Genomic DNA, 21,381 nt, shown 5'->3' with positions numbered 1-21,381 from the left:
AAGGCAAATAGGAACATGCTATTGTATTGATTATTCTTCATCATCATCATCATCATCATCGTTTAGCATCCGCTTTCCATGCTGGCATGGGTTGGACGGTTCAACTGGGGTCTGGGAAGCCAGAAGGCTGCACCAGGCCCAGTCTGATCTGGCAATGTTTCTACAGCTGGATGCCCTTCCTAATGCCAACCACTCCATGAGTGTAGTGGGTGCTTTTTACGTGCCACCAGCACAGGTGCCAGACGAGGCTGGCAATGGCCATGATCAGATGGTGCTTTTTACGTGCCACCGGCACGGAGGCCAGTCAGAGCTGCACTGGCAACGGCCACGTTTGGAATGATTCTCTTATGTGCCACCGGCACTGGTATCACAGCTACAATTTCCATTGATATTGATTGATTTTGATTTATTATTATTTATTATCATCATCACATCATGATTCCAAATTTTGGCACAAGACCAGCAATTTCGATGAAGGAGTTAAGTTGATTGCATTGACCCCAGTACTTAACTGGTATGTATATTATCAATATTGAAAGAACAAAAGGCCAAGTCAACCTCGGTGGTATTTGAACTCTGAATTAATGCTACCAAGCAAGTTTAACATACTAATGATTTCTGCCAGCTTACTACCACCATAATAATGATTATAATTAAGGCGGTGACCTGGCAGAATTGTTAGCATGCTGGACGAAATCCTTAGCGGTATTTCGCCAATCATTACGTTCTAAGTTCAAATTCTGTGGAGGTCAACTTTGCCTTTCATCCTTTCAGGCTCAATAAATTTAGTACCAGTGAAACACTGGGGTCAATGTAATGGACTAGTCCCCTCCCCACAAATTTGAGGCCTTGTGCCTCCAGTAGTAAGGATTATAATATACTTATTAATTATTCTTTTTTTCTTTTTAATTTGTTTGTTATTTGACTGTGGCCATGCTGGAGCACTGCCTTTAGTCAAGCAAATCGATCCCAGGACTTATTCTTTGTAAGCCTAGTACTTATTCTATTGGTCACTTTTGCCAAACCGCTAAGTTATGGGGGCATAAACACACCAGCAATGTTGAGGGGACAAACACACATATATATATATATATATATATATATATATATATATATATGACAGGCTTCTTTCAGTTTCCATCTACCAAATCCACTCACAAGGCTTTTGTCAGCCCGAAGCTATAGTAGAAGACACTTTGCCCAAGATGCCATGCAGTGGGACTGAATCTGGAACCATGTGGTAGGTAAGCAAGCTGCTTACCACACAGCTACTCTTGCACAAGTACCAGTCATATACTGATGGTTGATGTATTCAACTTAACCCCTCCCCAAAATTGCTGGCCTTGTGTCAATATATGAAACCAATATTATTATTAAAGTAGGAGAGTCTATTCAATTAGATGAACTTATTCTTTTAACTTTGTCCAATCATTTTTTTGTTTACACTTAAGTTGGGAAATATTTTCCCTGAGAAGGGATGTATTGAGATTCAGTTTGTATTTAATATTGTATTCTCTTGAAGTTTATAGTTTATCTTCCTATTAACACATAAAGCGTGATGGGTCACAATTGTGGCCATCAGGCATAGGTCGACAGGCCATAATCATGGCCCAGATAGATGCATTTAATCTACGGGTGTTTGTTGGGGGTCTAATGTCACTCAAACACTCCAATACCCCCCAGAATGCAAGGCGACTAATAGTTCAACTAATGGCTTTTCAGATGATGTAAAACTTGCCACCATTATATACTAAGAAGATATTTTAATTATTTTTTGTTTTTTATGTGTGCATGGTAGTCTCATTTTCATACAATGTGCTCAGCAGTCCATGCTATGTAAATGCAAATCCCAGTGCTTTATGGGCTAAATATGCTTATTAATGGGTTCTAGGTGAATTCGTCCACAACAATTTGTTTTTGGTTGTATGCGTGTAAGTGTGGTTGTATGTGTGTGTTCATATGTGTGTTCGTGTGTGTGTGTGTGGTCATGTGTGTCTGTGGTTGTATGTGGTCGTGTGTGGTTGTATGTGTGTGCGTGTGGTCGTTGTGTGGTAGTAGATGAATTGTTATAGACCAATTCACTGGATACCTTATTAATGACCGTTTTAAACAATATTTGGGGTCAGTTTAGCATTCACATTACTCTCTCAAATATAATGCTGCCTGTTTATTCAGGTTGTTTTTAATTAATCCTACATTATCTCAGAGCTTTAATATTTTGATGATGTGATTGATTACTTTTAGAATGACATCATAGGGAAGGTGAGAGAGGCCAGGTCTGGCTGGTTTGAGCATAAAACAAATAGAGCAATTGAGTTGAGTATGGCTGGTTTAAATGCTAGAGGCTTAAGGCAGATTTTCTATGGCTTGATGTGCTTCCTGTCACCAAGTCTCACATGTTTCCAAGCAAAATAATATTTCCTCATGGCCAGACATGCTTGTAAAGAAGACTGGGAATGAAAAACCTTGGTTGTATGACAGTAACACCTATTGACAAGTAACAAATGTTAAAATAAAGACACACACAATCATCATTTAACCCTTTCGTTACCGTATTTTATTTTGAGAAGCTCTGTATTTCTTTCAATTGATTTTAAATATAACAAAGAATTTAGTAAAATATGTTATCGTTAAGCTAGTGTTAGGAACATAAATTGTGACTAAGGTTTGGTGGAAGATTTTAATTCAGAACTTATGAGAACAAGACATTTGTACTACAGAGCCAGAGGCGGTTTCAGCCGGGTTGGTATCGAAAGGGTTAATGTCCATTTTCCATGCTGGCATGGATTGGATGTTTTGACAGAAGCTGGCAAGTCAGATAACTGCACTAAGCTGTACTGTCTACTTTGTCACAGTTTCTACAACTGGATGCCTTTCCTAACACCAACAACTTATCTCTCTCTTTCTCTCTCTCTCTCTCTCTCTCTCTCTCTCCCTGTATGTGTATACATACACACATAACGAGTTTCTTTCAGTTTCCATCTATCAAATCCATTCTCAAGACTTTGGTCAGCACAGGGTTACAATTGATGAGATTTGCCCAAATGTGCCATGCAGCAAGACTGAACCCAGAACCATGTCGTTGGGAAGCAAACATCTTACCACACAGCCACACCTTCGCCTATAATGTAAAGATATATCAGTTTGTTGTGTTTTTACGTCCATCAGCCACACTTGACAAAGTGGATAGAAAAGATCTCTATTTGACTCCTATGTCATTCAAGGGCATTCACCAGTTGTATGCTTGAAACTAAGAGCCTAAAATTTCCGTACTTTGTCAGTGAAGTATTAAAACAACATTGTTTCCCTACAATAAAAAAGATCAAGGACAAATTACATTTGTTGTCATTATTCTCGTTAGTAGTAGTGGGAGTGGTGGCACCATTTTTGCTAATGTTTTAAAAAACATTATCAACATAATGTAGTTCTTGCTAGATAACAATTATAAATAAATGACTGTTTTGAATAACAATGGTATTGCAACATATTGTGTGTGTGCATGCAATATTCGTTATTGTTTAGCTCAGATGATTCTGAATCGGACAAACTTAATGATTAACAGCATTCCAACTGTGACCACCATCTGTTATATATATATATATATATATATATATATATATATATATATATATATATATACAGGGTGCAGTGAATAAATTGTCGCCTAAATTACACAAAAATGGAAATAACACTGATATCTCCTTTCAACAAATATTCTTTTTTTTTTATTTTACTTGTTTCATTTGACTGCAGCCATGCTGGAGCACTGCCTTTAGTTGAACATATATATATATGACGGACTTCTTTCAGTTTCCGTCTACCAAATCCAATCACAAGGCTTTGGTTGGCCCGAGGTTATAGTAGAAGACACTTGCCCAAGGTGCCATGCTGTGGGACTGAACCCAGAACCATGTGGTTGGGAAGCAAGCTTTTTACCACACAGCCACTCCTATAGTATATATTTATCAAAATTACACAAAAATATCTTGAAATACTAAAGAGTAAATTTATCCAATAAAATCGCCATTGGCTTCAACCATGGCCTCCAGACGACTTCGGAATCTCCTGCAATTCTTCTAGATGGTCTCCTTGTTTAAGTTGGTAAATGCTGCCATAATCCTTGCCTTCAGTATATCTTTGGTGCTACAAGGCGTTTTGTTGGTCTCTCACTCAACTGCACCCCACACATAATAATCAAGAGGGTTGCAATCTAGGGAGACAGGTGGCTAGATATTAGGGGGCAGTGTGGTCGCAGAAATTGTCTGACAACCATGACTGGGTTCTCCTGTTTGTGTGGCATAGTGCAGAGTCCTGTTGCCAGAATAGGGTCTTCCAACAGCCACCCTCTAGACTCAGGGCAGCACTACCTCCTCCAGGCACTTAATGTAGGCTTCTGTGTTGAGTTTGAAGCCGTGAGGGAAGATGATTGGAGGCATGATGTTGCCATCACTAATGATCACTCCAAACTTCATAATGTTGATTGGATATTTGATTTTCATTACTCTCGACACTGTTTTTATCACTTCCGGTGTGAATGCTAAGCAGTACAGCATGTCGTTTCCAAATTTCTGGCAGAGGGAATTGCATCATGATGCTATTTTTCTCACAGATGGTGCCCAACTGACCCCACTATACTGTGCAGTCGATAAAATCAAAAACAAACAATGCGCATATGCGAAATTAAAAGTATAAAGTGGAGACAATTTACCCTATGTATGTATGTGCGTGTATATATATATATATATATATATATATGTATGGGGAATTCTGTCAGTGTGTGTGTTTGTGGAGTTGTTAGCTAACTCCTACATCGTTTTATCGATTTTGATGAAACTTGACACGTGAGTAGAACTCATGTCTGGAAACCTCATGGCATACTCAGATTGTTGAAAAAAAATGATAATAGGGTCCCTGGAAGGGATCCTTATATATATCCAAGGGAAATAACCCATTCATTTTCCAAAATTATTTGGTAAAAATGAAACTGAGTATGCTTATTTCTTAGTATTTAAACTTAGTTATTTTCACATTCTATCCAGTACAAACCTTAAACAAGTAAATAGTATTTTCCTAAACAATTGTCCCACTTATTTCTGTCCGTGACTTATTCACAAATATACCAACAGTAGCGTCCCTGAGAGTAATATTTTCTGGGAACACACAAAAACTCTTTTCAGAGTTATTTACTTTCAACTGTTATCTCATATCTGATTAACCTGTTATTACGTAACATGCTTCGCGATTTTAGTATACATACCTTATTAGTATTTCGTCTTATGTTTTATATACTCTGGGAACACATTAAAGCCCTTTTCGGGGCTACTTTATTTGAATTCTTACTATCGGGTAACTAATTTCACAGTTTGGGTATTCATAACTTGTTGGGAATTCCTAAAAACAAGATCCTGTGTAAGACAGTTCGGTACTCTCTGTAAATACGCAAAAATCGTTTTAAGAGCTACAGACTTTGTATTGTTATTGGATTAGTGAAACAATTATGAAAACGGAATCAAGAGATAAGCCCTGCTTTTCCGGGAATTTACCGGGTATGTCATCAGCCAGTATATATATATATATATATATATATATATATATATATATTGTGTGAGTGTGTGGCAATCCTTCAATATCGATACATGGCGTCATTCACTCACACAACCTTCCCTTATGATATAGGTTAACCTTTCGTTTATCACCTGACCTTTCTGAACATGCTTAGTCAGATGACGTGTTAACAAACCCCAATACAAAAATACTTATCGTTTTAGTATTAGGTAAAAAAAAAATTCTCATTCTGTTCGTTCAGGATATATCTGCAATCACTGCTGAGAAGTTTGAAACTCTTGTAGTTGATTGATATTAATATAATATATTATATTATAAAACTAAGGAAAAACTTTAAAAAATCTTAGATTCAGATCACATTTATTTTGAAAATCTCCATTTTGATTATTTTGAAAATCTCCAGAATACACCATTTTGTGGAATTTTTAAATAGTTATGGTGAATATTAACATTTAAAAAAATAACATAAGTCAATCTCCGTCGCAATATGTATTAAATCAAAACTTGAACTAAAGATATAATTATTTATTGAAATGACACCTGCGTTAGTCACAAAAGCAACGTCTCCCTCCCACGACAACCGAGTCACGACTGCGTCACACCACCTGCAACACACCTTCACTGAGTCGGAGGAAGTAAATTAAATAAGTTGCCAACTAGAAATTACGAGCATTTAATAAAGTTTGCTGTGACAACACACCCCATGTGACTAACGAAGGGTTAAGAGGCTAAACTGAAAAACAATGTGACTGACGTTGTCTCTTCATATCAACACTTTAGGCTAACCTGAGGGCCGCATACGTCCTGCAGACTTTTATCTTGCAGTCCGCTTGATACTTTCTTGAAATGGGCTTATTTAAACAAACACTTCAAAAATTTTATCAAAAACTTAAGATTGAAATGAAAGTAAAAAAGGAAGATACTACTGTTTTTGCAAAGATAATATTTCATGTTGAATCAACGGTCATTCATTCATTATTGTAATAATCGCACGAGAAAGCAAAATGCTTTCAATTCTGTCAGTATACAAGCAGCCCTCAAAAACCTTTCTGTGATTAAAGTGGCCCGCAACGTAATTCAAGTTGGCCAGGCCTGCTCTAGACTAATACGGAAGGAATGCCAATATGTAATATTTTATCTTTTACTTGCTTCAATCATTAGATTGTGGCCATGCTGGGGTACCGCTTTAAAGAATTTTAATCGAAAGAATCGACCCCAGGACATTTTTTTGATAGCCTGTTACTTATTCTATCGGTTTCTTATTTTATCAGCCCACAGCAGCAAAAGCTTCCACCATCGCGTATTTTCTTGTTCGTCTCTACCTTTTCCTGCAGAGAATTCACTCATCTGCATCGTTTATTAGGATCAAGCTCTTTTGTTCTGGAATGAATGGTAGATTCATTGACACCAAACTAGCGGCTCACAGCAGAGAAGCTTCTGTCATCACTTGATAATCTTTACCTTTTCCTGTAGAGAATACACTCGTATGTGTCGTTTTTAAGGATCAGGTGCATTCGTATTTTTTACTATTCCCTGCGCCCATGCTTATGAATCCAAGTACGAAAATCCATATAAAAAATAAGCAGCCTCGCAACACTGTCATGTGAACAGGAGCAATAGTCATTACATTCTGGATAACTAATCAGTATTAAAGGTCCCTGGTGTACGTTTTTGTGGCCCGAGCAGTATCTTTGATCGCCAACCCGTGCTATCACAGATCAATCCGTGATCAGCGTAACACGGTTCACAATTGAACGTACCAAGCTATCCTGGATCATTGTTGAATGAATCAGTGATAACTGAGACTACTTGTATATGTTATTGTGTTTCTGTCTCTATTATTATGTTAGATATCAGCTGCTATCTCCCTTTTATTGTCTTCATTACTGACATAATTTCCACTTTTAATTTCAAGGACATCTTTTTACGGAACAAATTCCATAAGATTACCTTATATGCACGCAAGCAGGCATATATGTATGTATCCGCATGCGTATGACAGGCTTTCGTACAGTTTCTATTTTACCAAATTTCAAGCAATATATTGAAAGAATCAGATACTTACTAAAAGCCCTACATAGTGGCATCGAATTACGTGGTTTCGAAACGAATTTGCTGACGACAATGCCATGCTTGCACCGTGCCATCTAATAGGTTTGAGTACGTTTGTGAGTGTGTGGTTCCAGGTTCAGTCCCATTGCGTGGCACCTTGGGCAAGTCTCGGGCCGACCAAAAACCTTGTGAGTGGACTTGGTAGGCGGAAACTGAAAGAAGCCCGTCGTATATATTACATGTATATATGTTTGTGTGTCTGTGTTTGTCTCCCTTCCACCATCGCTTGACAACCGATGCTGGTGTGCTTACGTCCCTGTAACTTAGCGGTTTCGCAAAAAACACCGATAGAGCAAGTACTAGGCTTACAAAGAATAAGTCCTGGGGTCGATTTATTTGACTAAAGGCGGTACTCCAACATGACCGCAGTCAAATGACTGAAACCAATAAAAGAATATACACACACACACACAAACACACACATGCATATATGGGTACAGGACGTCACCAACGATGCAAATAACATGAAATACGTAAGCAAACAACTGAAATATGTAAACAAGACAAAATGGAAAACAGGACAAATAAACACAGAGAAAGGACCTTGTCCTATTTTCCATTTTTTTTTTCTTTACGCATTTCACTCGTTTTTCCCTCGTTTGCTTACGCATTTTATATTATTTTGCACCGTTGGTGACGTCCTGTACCAATATATGCGCGCGCGCGTGTGCGTATATATATATATGCATGTATACATACACACATGTACATACCTACATATATATGTATATGTATACAGGCATATATGGGCACAGGACATCAAAAAAAAACCTAGACGCAATAAGTAACGAAAACAAAAAAACATATATATATATATATATATATATGAGAGAGAGAGAGAGAGAGAGAGAGAGAGGTCGTTTGTCAACGATATTAATAAGAGTTCTTTTATGCACCACGAGTCTATGAGAGGTCCTCTCAATGTGAATAACTCAATATTCTGTGATCTAAAACAACCTCCACGTTAAGTTGGAGATAAATATTACTTTCTGGTATTCATACTGCTTCTGTCACATTAATTATGTGTGTGTATGTGTCCGTTTCCCCCCAACCATCGCTTAACAGCCGGTGTTGGTGTGTTCACGTCCTCGATTCGGCAAAAGCGACCCATAGAAGGCTTAAAAAGCATAAGTTCTGGGTCGATTTCATCGACTGAAACATTTTTAGGCGGTGCCCCAGCATGACCGCAATCAAATGACTGTTACAAGTATAAGAATAAAAGAAAAGAATATAAACCGTCTCTCCTTTTTTTTTCTCTTTCCTTCATTGCAATTTTATTCTCTTTCACGATCTTAATTGTTCTCCCTCTCTTCTCTCCTCCCTCTTTTCTCTCCTCCCTCTTTTCTCTTCTCCCTCTTTTCTCTTCTCCCTCTTTTCTCTTCTCCCTCTTTTCTCTTCTCCCGCTTTTCGTTCCTCCCGCTTTTCTCTCCTCCCACTTTTCTCCCCCACCTCTTTTCTCTCCTCCCTCTTTTCTCTACCCCCTCTTTTCTCTCCTCTCTCTGTTCTCTCCTCCCACTTTTCTCTCCTCCCACTTTTCTCTCCTCCCACCTTCTCTCTCAGACTCAATAGCTCTCCGCTGGGATCTGTATAAGATTTTGTTCAAGTTTATCTACAATAAATTACTTTTACTTTTACAATAAACAAAATATCTAAACAATTTTTTTTAAAATACGATTCCTAATAATATTCAATTATAAAAATATTATAGGCATTTTAAAATCCTGGAATGGTAATGAGGTTCCATTCGAGTAAAATAGGAACTAGAGAGGTCCATAGACATAAAATGGTTGAGAACCACAGCGCCAACCCATATCAGTAAGTTACCATGGTTACCTGCAAGTCAAGGTGCAATGTCCACAGTTTGAATCTTGCACCCGTCTCGTCTCTTAGGGATGTGTCTTGGCCTTGGCAGAAACGTTAGCACGCCGGGCAGTAATGCTTAGCGGTATTTCGTCTGTCTTTATGTTCTGAGTTCAAATTCCGCCGAGGTCGACTTTGCCTTTCATCCTTTCAGGGTCGATAAATTAAGTACCAGTTACGCACTAGGGTCGATGTAATCAACTTAATCCGTTTGTCTGTCCTTGTTTGTCCTCTCTTTGTGAAGCCCCTTGTGGGTAGTAAAGAAATAGGTATTTCGTCTGTCTTTACGTTCTGAGTTCAAATTCCGCCGAGGTCAACTTTGCCTCTCATCCTTTCGGGGTCGACAAGTTAAGTACCAGTTGCGTACTGGGGTCGATCTAATTGACTAGCCCCCTGCCCCAAAATTTCGAGCCTTGTGCCTAGAGGAGAAAAGATTATATCCATTGTGCAAATTCTGCATTTATGATAGGGGTCGCCAAACTTTTTCGACCATCGACGCCTCCACCCCTACTTCAACCACTTTTCCTTCTGCATCGACCCCCTTTAGCCACCTCTTCCGCATCGACTACCCTCCTCATTTCAAACTACGTGTACGAGTATTAAACTTTCAATTTTTATGAAACTGTTTTCACGGTTAAAAGATGTGAAAAACGCCTCATGTTTTCCCACGTTTCATGGCGCTAAGTATTTCAAGCAGTTCATCTGAGTGAGCTAGTCTTTCGCACGCCGACCCCCATTCGACTCCTGCGCTAGCATCGACCCCCTGTAATTCGCTAGCATCGACCCCTTGTAATTAGGCGACTCCTGATTTAAAACAATAAGTGTGACTTTTTTTTTCTATTAATGGGACATGAAACATTTGGCTGTTATTTCAGCAGGTCAGGCGACTACATAGAGGCTTTCTCGTTGGCTCGAGCTGAAATTGTACCAATCGATTATACAGTCCAAATAGCTGTACGATCCCTTTGTGACGCAGTTCGCCTAGCTGTCAGTAGATACCACTCAGCGGCACAGTCTGTCTAGCTGTAATTAGGAACCACATGATACAACCGCTGCAATAAGCGGTGACAATATCGTAAAATCACGTGGTTTGTTCCTATGGTAGTATACACCAGTTTGCTCTCCCCCACCCGAGGGCCGCATCCACATAAGCATCGCAGAGAGCGGACAGCCTCCTCGCCCCTCTCACAAGCAAAAGCTACCGAAACATCCATTTAACGCTTTCCTCTCAAAATGAAGCTCCACCCCCAAATCATGTGTTCCCCCTCTTACCGTTTCTTCTCCCACCACTACTTCTTTTGCTCCTCCCTCTACCTACATTTCTACTTTTATCGCTTTAGCTTACTTTTTTTACATGTCTCTCTCTCTCGTCTTCCTCCGCTTTTTCTTTATTTTCTGTAATCTCATTCTTCCTCTGATCATCTCGTCACTCACTGTTTATCTTCATTTTCTCTTTTTATAGTACTACACTCTTTCTTTCTCTCTCTATCTATTCCCTCGCCATACGTAACTTTTCGTTGTATTGCATTTTACTCACTTTTTTGTTTTCGTGCGTCTACTCATTACTCCGTCTCTCTTTCTTTCTATTCTGTCTGCCACGCCCCTTTCTCTGTATTCGCTCCACCCCTTTTCACTTTATTTGCATTTACATTTTGTTTTTCTCTTTACAAGAAGCACTGAGTTATCTCCCTTCTCTGCACATTTACTCCCCCTCGTCTCCACTTCGTGCATCGACTCATACCTTGCATTCCACACAACCTACCTTCCTGTCTTTGTATCCAACCTGTTGTTCCATTTAAATTTCGTATTATGCTATTGTCTGCTCTGCTCTCCTTTCTTTGCTATTCTGTTGCCCTGACTTTTTTGTCTTCACGACCTAGGTACTGAGCAATTTTCTTAAATCTCATTTTTTCTTCACTTTGTTTCCCGTCCGATAATTTCTGTACAAGTGACACCCGTATCTTTTTGTGCAAAGTTATCCAACTTCTCTTCTCTGTCTCTCTTTATCTGTCTCTCTCTCTCTCTCTCTCTCTCTATATATATATATATATATATATATATATATATATATATATATATATATATATATATACACACATATATATACAGAAATTCTTGTGGCCAGCATACTGAACCAACTACTGAACACTCGTTTTTGTTTTATTTTTTGCTTTCTTTAATACATACATACGGATATATGTGTGTGTACACACACACACCCATACATAAAATACACTTTAATTGAAATACAGTTTCCCCAAATTTAAACATATCTAATATAATAAATGCAAATGTCAGTCATTGTACCACACTCCTTCAACTTTACTGAGGCCTTAGCCCAACATATACCATTTTGGAATTAGGTTAACTCCGTGAGTAAATTAAAAACATTTCGGGCCGAATGCGGACCTGCAATCCTGAAATTTTGGATTCCTGTGTTTTCATTACTGCGATTGTTTTCGGTGATGTTTTTTTTTTTTTTTTTTTTTACATGATTTTTAGCGACGAATGTGATCATTGGGATATGACCCTGGAGGAAGCAATTGCAATAAATTCTCCAAAACAAGTCAGAGATCTGTTTGCAGATCTTCCCAATCGGGGTTAGTTGCTTAAAAGCTACATACCAAAAGCTAGTATAAATAATACATATATATATCTTGTACATTAAAACACATCAGAGGCTTCCAAATAGGAAAGCCTTGTGCTAGAAAGAGCAGTAGAAAACTCAAACCACTTAATTAGAGATAAATTCTCGAAAGGAATGAAAATTAAAAACGTTTACCATCTCATTTAGTTCCTAGACCATGGTTTCTAACTAATTCCAGTAAAAAAATATTTACTGAGGCTATTTTTCGTCATATATATATATATATTTACATTGTGTGTGTGTGTGTGTGTGTGTGTGTGATATAATCTGGATAATAACCTCATAACATGCATTTCAAAGCCTCTCTACTGTATTCGGCTACCATATGCTATCATACAGCAGGAATGCACCATTTAAAATTTGAAATAGATAATTGAATAAACAGGCTTTAATCCAAGTCATTGTTTATGTATGTATGTATATCTTTTATCTTGTTCCAGTCATTGGACTGCGGCCATGCTGGAGTACACCCTTGAGGATTTTTTTTGTCGCCCTTTTCAAGCCTAGCCAGGCTCATGGGCCATTTTCCCGGTTTCTGTGGCATATGTGTTCCCCCTAGCTGGACGGGACGCCAGTCCATCGAAGCGTTACTCAAGAAACAGGAAGAGACAGTGAGAAATTTGTGGCGAAAGAATACAACAGGGGTCGCCACCACCCCCTGCCGGAGACTCGTGGACCTTTTAGGTGTTTTCGCTCAATAAACTAACACAACGCCCGGTCTAGGAATCGAAACCGCGAGTCCGCTGCCCTAACCACTGGGCCATTGCGTTGAGGAATTTTAGTCGAAGTAATCGACCCCAGTACTTATTTTCTTTTAAAGCCTGGTATTTATTATATCGTTCCCTTTTACTAAACCGCTAAGTTATGAGTATAGAAATATGCTAACATGTTTTCATACAAACCAGATTTCTATAACCGTGTCACGCCATAAGAATGTAAAATTTTAAACGTTGCCTTTATTTACATTTACCTCGTTTACAAGCATAGCAGTATGGTTAAGAGACTTGACAGAAGCCCTTTGTGTGTGTGTGTGTGTGTGTGTGTCTCCTCTGCTTCACAGTCGATATTACTTTACGTTCCCTCAACTTAGCGGTTCGGCAAAAGACGCCGCTAGAATAAGTGTCAGACTTGTTTTAAAACATGTACTGAGGTCGATTTGTTCGCCTTAAAGCCCTTCATGTCGTTGCTCCAGCATGACCGCAGTGCAATCACTGAAACGAGTAAATATTCATACATAATCCGATTGACTTCATTTTCTTCTGCTTTCTCACTCACACCCCGTGTTGGAGTTCGAAACTAGAATATTCACTTCACACGGCAAATCAGCTTAAATTCTTCCTTGTTTTCTTAGAACTTGTGTGTGTGTGTGTGTGTGTGCGTGCGTGTTCGATAAGGAAATAAAATGAGACAAAAAAAAACATTGAAGCTCCTGTCTGAAATGAATTATATTAACACACGAGTTTTTCTTTTCCACTTCTACCTCTTTCTCTCTCTCTCCCCCTCTCTCTGAGATATTTGTAAGCTATCAAATTATTTTCGTTGATTCCCCTTTAGTGCAGTTATCGTTTGTTCTTTGTCTCCTTGACAAGATCTTTTCTCTCTCCACACACCCGTGTGTATCCAGGTCTCTCCCTCCTTTCTCTTTTTGGTCTCTTTTCTTCCTTCAACTGCAGTTGAGGGACTCGTAGCTGTCCGGTAGCCTTGACAAAGAGACATAGAAAGTGAGAGCTGTCAACTAACGTGTGTGTAATGAAAAGGGGCGATCTACTGAATGCTCTGCACAAAAATGATGATACTATTAACTCTCTTATATGCACAAACCCTGAAATTTGGGGGTCTGGGCCTGTCGATCACATCGACCCCAATGCTCAACTGGTACTTATTTTATTGACATCGAAAAGATGAAAGGCAAAGCCGACCTCGACAGAATATGAACTTAGAACGTAGCGACGGACGAAATGTCGCTGTTATGATGATACTAATAATTCTACTACAGGCACAAGGGCTGAAATTTTGGTGGAGGGGACCAGTCAATTACATCGACCTCAGTGCGTAACTGGTACTTAATTTATCGACCTCGAAAAGGTTGAAAAGCAAAGTAGACCTCGGTGGAATATGAACTTAGAACGTAGCGACGGACGAAATGTCGCTGAACATTTCGCCCGACGTGCAAACGTTTTTTATTTGTTTACTGCCCACAAGGGGCTAAACGTAGAGAAGACAAACAAGGACAGACAAAAGGATTAAGTCAATTAGATCGACTCCAGTGCGTAACTGGTACTTTATTTATCGACCCCGAAAGGATGAAGGGCAAAGTCGACCTCGGCGGAATTTGAACTCAGAACGTAGCGGCAGACGAAATGCCGCTAAGTATTTCGCCCGACGTGCTAACGTTTCTGCCAGCTCGCCGCCTTTGTAGGAAAATTAATTAGCTGAATGAAAGCAGTTATTTAGCTTGTGATAATTATAGTTAATATTATTATTAGTATCTACGGAGAAAATGATGAGAATAGCTGAATAAATCAAATTTAATGAGAACCAGATTAATGAATAGACGGTTTAAATTATTCAAAAATTGATGTCAAGTAATTACGGCACGGAAAAGAGAACGGATAAGTGAAAGTAAATGCTTTAATAAATGAGTGAATGAACAAATCTAAGTTTAATTAAGTATTTTCATTATCTTTATATATACTTCATAATCATGAAATGAAAATTATTGAACCGTTAGGTCAGAAAACAACTGTCGATTTAAATTTAAATGAAACATAGGTTAATGAATTGATAATTAACGGGTAAAGCGTAATTACACACACCATCAACATACAGTAGATAATTGTCGGTTCATTAGATCGGACAGAATCGGGAGAGAATGTAGGGTTAAAAATTGTGATATACGATAGCGTATTGTATTAACTCGTGTATACGTCGCAGTATTTTGTACTTAATTTTTCACTGGAAAATACTGGGATTGCGATTTATATATGGGACAAAGATAAAACAACGAAGGGAAAACAGTTTGAACCAAGGTGGAGTACGGGTGCGTCTTATACACGAGTAAATACGGTAAAATCAGGATTTTCGCCAGCTAATAATATTTCAAGCAATTAGATCGCGGAAGATCATGTATCTGTGCGCGCGCGTGCAGAAATATACGTACACATACCGATAAAATTAGAGAGAGACGAGAGAAGCATTAAAACGTCTGATGTCAAACAAGTCAGTGACGCCAAAACGGCTGTGCCAAAACGTCTCATATCCAGAACACTCTCCCTATCCAAACCACATCTTATACATATATCCAAGATTTACCATTGATCTAATGCATTCAACCGACTTCTAAAGCTAAGAAAACATAACTACATACATACAGTGCAGAAGTACCCTGTTGATGTTATTGAAATTTTAATGAAGCTTTGGATTTAGTTTAGAAACCGGCTCTTTCTCCATTGGCAAGAAATCTAGACATAAACTTGAATAATCTTTTCTACTAAAGGCATAAGGCCTGACATTTTGGGTGAGGGGACTAGTCAATTACATCGGCCCAGTGCGTAACTGGTACGTGTTTCATTCAAAAGGAAATAGCTTCGTCGACCTATTTCATCGATGAAAGGCAAAGTCGACTTCGGTAGAATTTGAACTCAAAACGTGAGGACGGACGAAATGCCGCGAAGCATTTTGCCCGGCGTGCTCACAAATCTGCCAGCTTGCTGCCTTAGAAATGAACCTAAATAATCCTTCCTGCTAAAGGCATAAAGTCTGAAATTTGGGGGAGGAGTGTAGTCGATTACATCGACCCCAGTACGCAACTGGTACTTGATTTATCGATCTCGAAAGGATGAGAAGCAAAGTCGACCTCGGCGGAATTTGAACTCGGAACGTAAAGACCGATGAAATACCGCTAAACATTTCGCCTGGCGTCCTAATGTTTTCTGCCAGCTCGCTGCTTTAATGAACCTAAATAATTTTTTCTACTCTAGGCACAAGGCCTAAAATTTGAGGGAAAGCGGCCAGTCGATTAGATCGATCCCAGTACGCAACTGGTACTTAATTTATCTACCCCGAAAGGATGAAAGGCAAGTCGACCTTGGCGGAATTTGAACTCAGAACGTAAAGGCAGACGAAATACCTATTTCTTTACTACCCACAAGGGGTTAAACAAACGGATTAAGTCGATTACATCGACCCAGTGCGTAACTGGTACTTATTTAATCTACCCCGAAAGGATGAAAAGCAAAGTCGACCTCGACGGAATTTGAACTCAGAACGTAGCGGCAGACGAAATACTGCTAAGCATTTCGTCCGGCATGCTAACGTTTCTGCCAGCTCGCCGCCGTAATGAATCTAAATAATGACAACTTGAAGGTACCATATATCTAAGGGTTATAGGAAATTTCACCCTAAACATTTTTGCCATTATTATTCATCGTTTAACGTCCGCTCTCCATGCTAGCATGGGTTGGACGATTTGACTGAGTCCTGGCGAACCAGATGGTTTCACCAGGCTCCAATCCGATCTGGCAGAGCTTCTACAGCTGGATGCCCTTCTTAACGCTAACCACTCCGAGAGTGTAGTGGGTGCTTTTACGTGCGACCAGCACGGAAGCCAGTTAGCTGCTCTGGCAACGATCACGCTCGGATGGTTCTCTTAACGCTCCACCTGCACGGATGCCAGTCATCGAATTTGATTTCGATTATTATTATTAATGCTGGAATAATACGCTTTATCATTATCCATACAATGAATTTTCTTATACGGCGAAATTTCTTACCTCAAAATTTTCGGACATAAAATCTAAGGATGTTGAGCGCGTTCTGCGCCAAAGAAACCTTAAGTTATATGTCGCCGAGTCAACCTGTTATTGAATACTTACAACTCCAACTAAATGTGCTAATTCCCTTCACCTTCCCGTGTATATATGTGTGTATGTGTGTGTATAAAAATGTCTTTACTTTTTTTTTTTTTTCTCTAGTTTTCTTGCAAGATCCTTGATGTGAAATCGTGTGTTGAAACAGATGTACCCTGAGAGGACCGTTTTACCAATAAAAACAAATGCACTAATTGTATTTCATTTTTGTTCCTATCATTATTACACTCGGTTAACTAATTAATTATCTAATCAATTGTTTTTATTCAATTGTTTAATCGTCTGATTCATCAGACTCTTCGTCGCTGTTCACTACCTTATCGATTGCACAGCCCTCATCTGCTCTTGATGTCACAAATTGATTTCTTAGTATTTTTCTTCAATATTTATAGTTTATGGTGTGTGTGTGTGTGTGTGTAGGCTCGCGAGTGGCCGATCTTGTATGTTTGTTTCTCTGTGTCAGTGACTGATGGTTAGTTTATAAGTCATTTTGAACTTTAGACTTTGCATAGATAGATCGTTTGAAGTGGTGTACAGAATTTATATACTAAGAGGAGTTAGTCAGGATTTGGTACGGAAATTATTTATTTTGCTCTTTCATCATATATATCTTTGATTTTTTTACTTGTCCCAATCATTAGGCTGAGGCCACGCTGGAGCATCGCCTTGAAGAATTTTTAGTCGAATGTATCGACCCTAGTATTTATTTTTTAAAAGCCTTTTATTTATTTCTATCGGTCATTTTTGCCGAACCGCTAAGTTACGGGAACGTAAACACTAGCACTGGTTGTCAAATGGTAGCGGGGGGAGGACAAACACATACAGAAACGCACATGCACACATATATATATATATATATATATATATATATATATATATATATATATATATATATATATATATATATGACGGGCTTCTTTCAGTTTCCGTCTATCAAATCCGCTCACAAGGCCTCTTCTACTATAGCATCGGGCCAACCAAAGCTTTGTGAGTGGATTTGGTAGATGGATACTGAAAGAAAAAAAGTACTCCAGCCAACGACAGATAAGAATCATTTAATAAATACAGCGACCACTCAGAATGCACTGCCTATTGCTTGTGTTTACATAACCACACTACAAGGCTGCGTGTTTTTTATACGGATTTGCGTACTTGTACCCATCAACATGGGACCAGTGAAAAGTCCGAAGGTGGTTAATCCTAACAGCACACACGGAATAGGTAAGAATAATCCAGAAAATACATGGTGGTGGAAGCTTTGCTGTTGTGGGCCACGAGTTTGGTGTTAATCAATTTACCATTCGTTCCTATTTTACAAAGTGCGTGGAGATGATTTATTTATCACTGTTGTTTTTTGTTTTTGTTTTTTTCCCCAACCCGCGATAAACGAGGATATGTTTCACCTCGCCGCAAGTATCTTCGTTTTTCTCATCTGATATTCTAATGATTTATTTCTTTATTGCCCACAAGAGGCTAAACATAGAGGGGACAAACAAGGACAAATGGATTAAGTCGATTACATCAACCCAGTGCGTAACTGGTACTTATTTAATCGACCCCGAAAGGATGAAAGGCAAAGTCGACCTCGACGGAATTTGAACTCAGAACGTAACGACAGACGAAATATTGTCTCTGGGGCGTTTTGTTTGTCCTGGGAGAGACTAGTTAAGAACCAGTATTGTGTCGTCTGCACAATGGATATCGTTGATGCTTTGTCCTCGTATCTGTAGACTCGATAAATGTTCAATAGATCGCATAATTGTATCTTTACATAATGAAAACAGGTCCGGTAGTTAATACATGTCCCTGATGTATACCTCATGTTCTCATATTTTCCTTTCACTTCTAATTCTGATTGCTACTATTTGTTGCCATTACAACCATACCTCAACTTACGACAGTAATTGGTTCCAAGACCTGTGCGACTTTACTCGAAAAGCAACGTAACACGAAAAACATTTTAAAAACTTTATCAGCTCGTATCTGCTTTAATAAATGATTTGTGTAAGGCGACGCGCTGGCAGAAACGTTAGCATGCCGGGCGAAATGCTTAGCGGTAGTTCGTCTGTCTTTGTTCTGAGTTCAAATTCCGCCGAGGTCGATTTTGCCTTTCATTCCTTTCGGGGTCGATCTAATCGACTGGTCCCCTCTCCAAAACATTTCGGGCCTTGTACCTAGAGTAGAAAATTTAATAAATGATTTGTGCATATTTCCACGTGTATTTTAATTTTCCACTTCAGTTTTTAGGTTTTGGTTTTTAATTTTTATGCTTTTAAATTTGTTCGCTGAGACCGACGTAAAGTCAGATAAACCGACTGAAGTTGAGTTTAATTTTACCATTAATTTTTAAAAAAACACGTGAAGTTGAAAAGGACATATGTTGAGGTATGCGTGTAAATGTTTATGATTATTCGTAAATATTTTCCATCTAGATTATTATCATTTAACATTTTAATTTCTTCTTGGTTTACTTCATCAATGCTTTTGGTGTAATCAACGAGACGTAGATTGGGGTTTCATAGCTTCATTGTTCTTCCAATTTTCTCAAGATGTACGCAACACAAGGCGTTCCTTTACCCTCAACATTGTACTTCAGTCGCTGTCTTTGATTTGATCTTGTTCCTGGATCTGCGCATTAAAGACTCGCAAGATTTTTATAATGTAGATCACAAGGCTGGCTGCTGCTGCTGCTGCTACTACTACTACTACTACTCACACACGCGCGCGCATGTGACTAAATGATAGAGCTAAATCAACACTGCAATAGCTCGAAACTGATTTCTTTATTTATCCAAGCATTGTTCGACAATTCTTTTGTTCTTTAATACTCATTAATGCCCTGTAGAGCTGACTCATCTTTTGTGTGAAGATATCCGGGTACGTTTTGATTGTGTGGTAGTACTGGCGGTCGGCGTTCCAGAAAAAAGTAAATAGTACTTAAATAGGCATATACAAATGAGATTCCTGATAAAGAAAACAATGGAAGGTAGGTGTAGGAGCAACGTCCATGAGATTTTGGAGGTCCCTCTCCTACAAGCCTGAGATTTACACGCGCAATTGCCCAGCTTATCTACGGGGAACATAGCGATTGAATAGAGGATGTAGGGATGTTTGCTCCAAAAGCTTACAACAGATTGAATTCTAATTAACACACCTAAGGGTCAAATTGAAGTCGGTTGGTATTGTTGACTCCAGATGACTTGAATAGAGGATGTAGGGATGTTTGCTCCAAAAGCTTACAACAGATTGAATTATAATTAACACACCTAAGGGTCAAATTGAAGTCGGTTGGTATTGTTGACTCCAGATGACTTGATTGAGCAATCAATGGATTTGCTCAAAATGATTTGGTTGAGCAGCAAAGATGTTTAAACCGTGATCATCCCATTTTGTTTCTCTTTTATATTTTCTTCATATACTGTTTGACCAGAGGCTTCACCATCTGACGCAGTTGTTCTCAACCTGGGTTCATATAAGATTTTGTTAAAATTTATCCGCAATAAATTGGTTATATTTCAGCAATGTTCAAAATATTTTGATAATTTTTTTTACGCGCTTAATTATAAAAATAGTTTGTTTTTTGGAGGTTTTTTTTAGCATGGGGTCCAATAAGGTTAAATAGGAATCAAAAAGATCCATAGGCAAAAATGGTTGAGAACCACTGATCTAACGCACTCCTCCTTCTTTTCAAGACACAGCGAGCTAACTGCTACCTCTTTATAGGTCCAGCGATCTCGTAGTGACAACTGCGTCGGCTAACAGGTTTTGTCGTAAAACTGTTTGGTGTGTAAGACCTACCTACTCAGGTAGACGGACCAACGGATTGATGGGCAAATAAAGAAAAAGGAAAATGAACAGAAACGTGTGTGTGTGTGTGAGAGAGAGAGAGAATTGCTACTATGGCCGTCAGTCGGAAATTAGGCTAACTTGGTGTTCTGCGCTGCGAAGTGATTAAATTTATTTAGTTAGTTTAGTTATAAAACGTGCCAGTAACTTGGAAATCTACATAAGGTGAAACTTTGAAGTTTCTCTCCCTCCCTCCCCTCTCTCTCTCCTCTCTCTCTCTCTCTCTCTCTCTCTCTCTCTCTGTCCCTTCCTGTATTTCACGTTCATTATATATAAAAACATTTATTCTTATATATATATATATATATATATATATATATATATAATATATATATATATATATATATATATGTATATATATATAATAGAAATAGGTTTCAAACAGAAAAGTAACTACACCTGGTATGAATAGGAGGAAAGAAAATGCACATTGGATATAAAGAATAAAGCCTTTCTTCTTTATATCCAATGTGCATTTTACCT

The 21,381-nt window shown here is 38.6% G+C and overlaps 1 protein-coding gene and 1 long non-coding RNA gene across 5 annotated transcripts in view; both read left to right on the top strand.

The window, feature by feature from the left end:
* LOC115216568 (calcium-binding protein P) overlaps positions 1–21,381 on the top strand; it is a 110,204-nt gene that overhangs the window by 47,226 nt on the left and 41,597 nt on the right. The gene's annotated exons all lie outside the window — the stretch shown is intronic.
* On the top strand, positions 1,519–17,459 carry LOC118765151. Its single transcript, XR_005001014.1, has 3 exons — positions 1,519–1,797; positions 2,666–2,670; positions 17,445–17,459. It is a non-coding gene; the product is annotated as an uncharacterized LOC118765151 (long non-coding RNA).

The sequence above is a fragment of the Octopus sinensis genome, linkage group LG10, assembly GCF_006345805.1.
Source record: "Octopus sinensis linkage group LG10, ASM634580v1, whole genome shotgun sequence".
Classification (NCBI taxonomy): Eukaryota; Metazoa; Mollusca; class Cephalopoda; order Octopoda; family Octopodidae; genus Octopus; species Octopus sinensis.
Note: the sequence above shows the minus strand (reverse complement) of the source record. Positions and strands in the feature narration are given on the sequence as shown.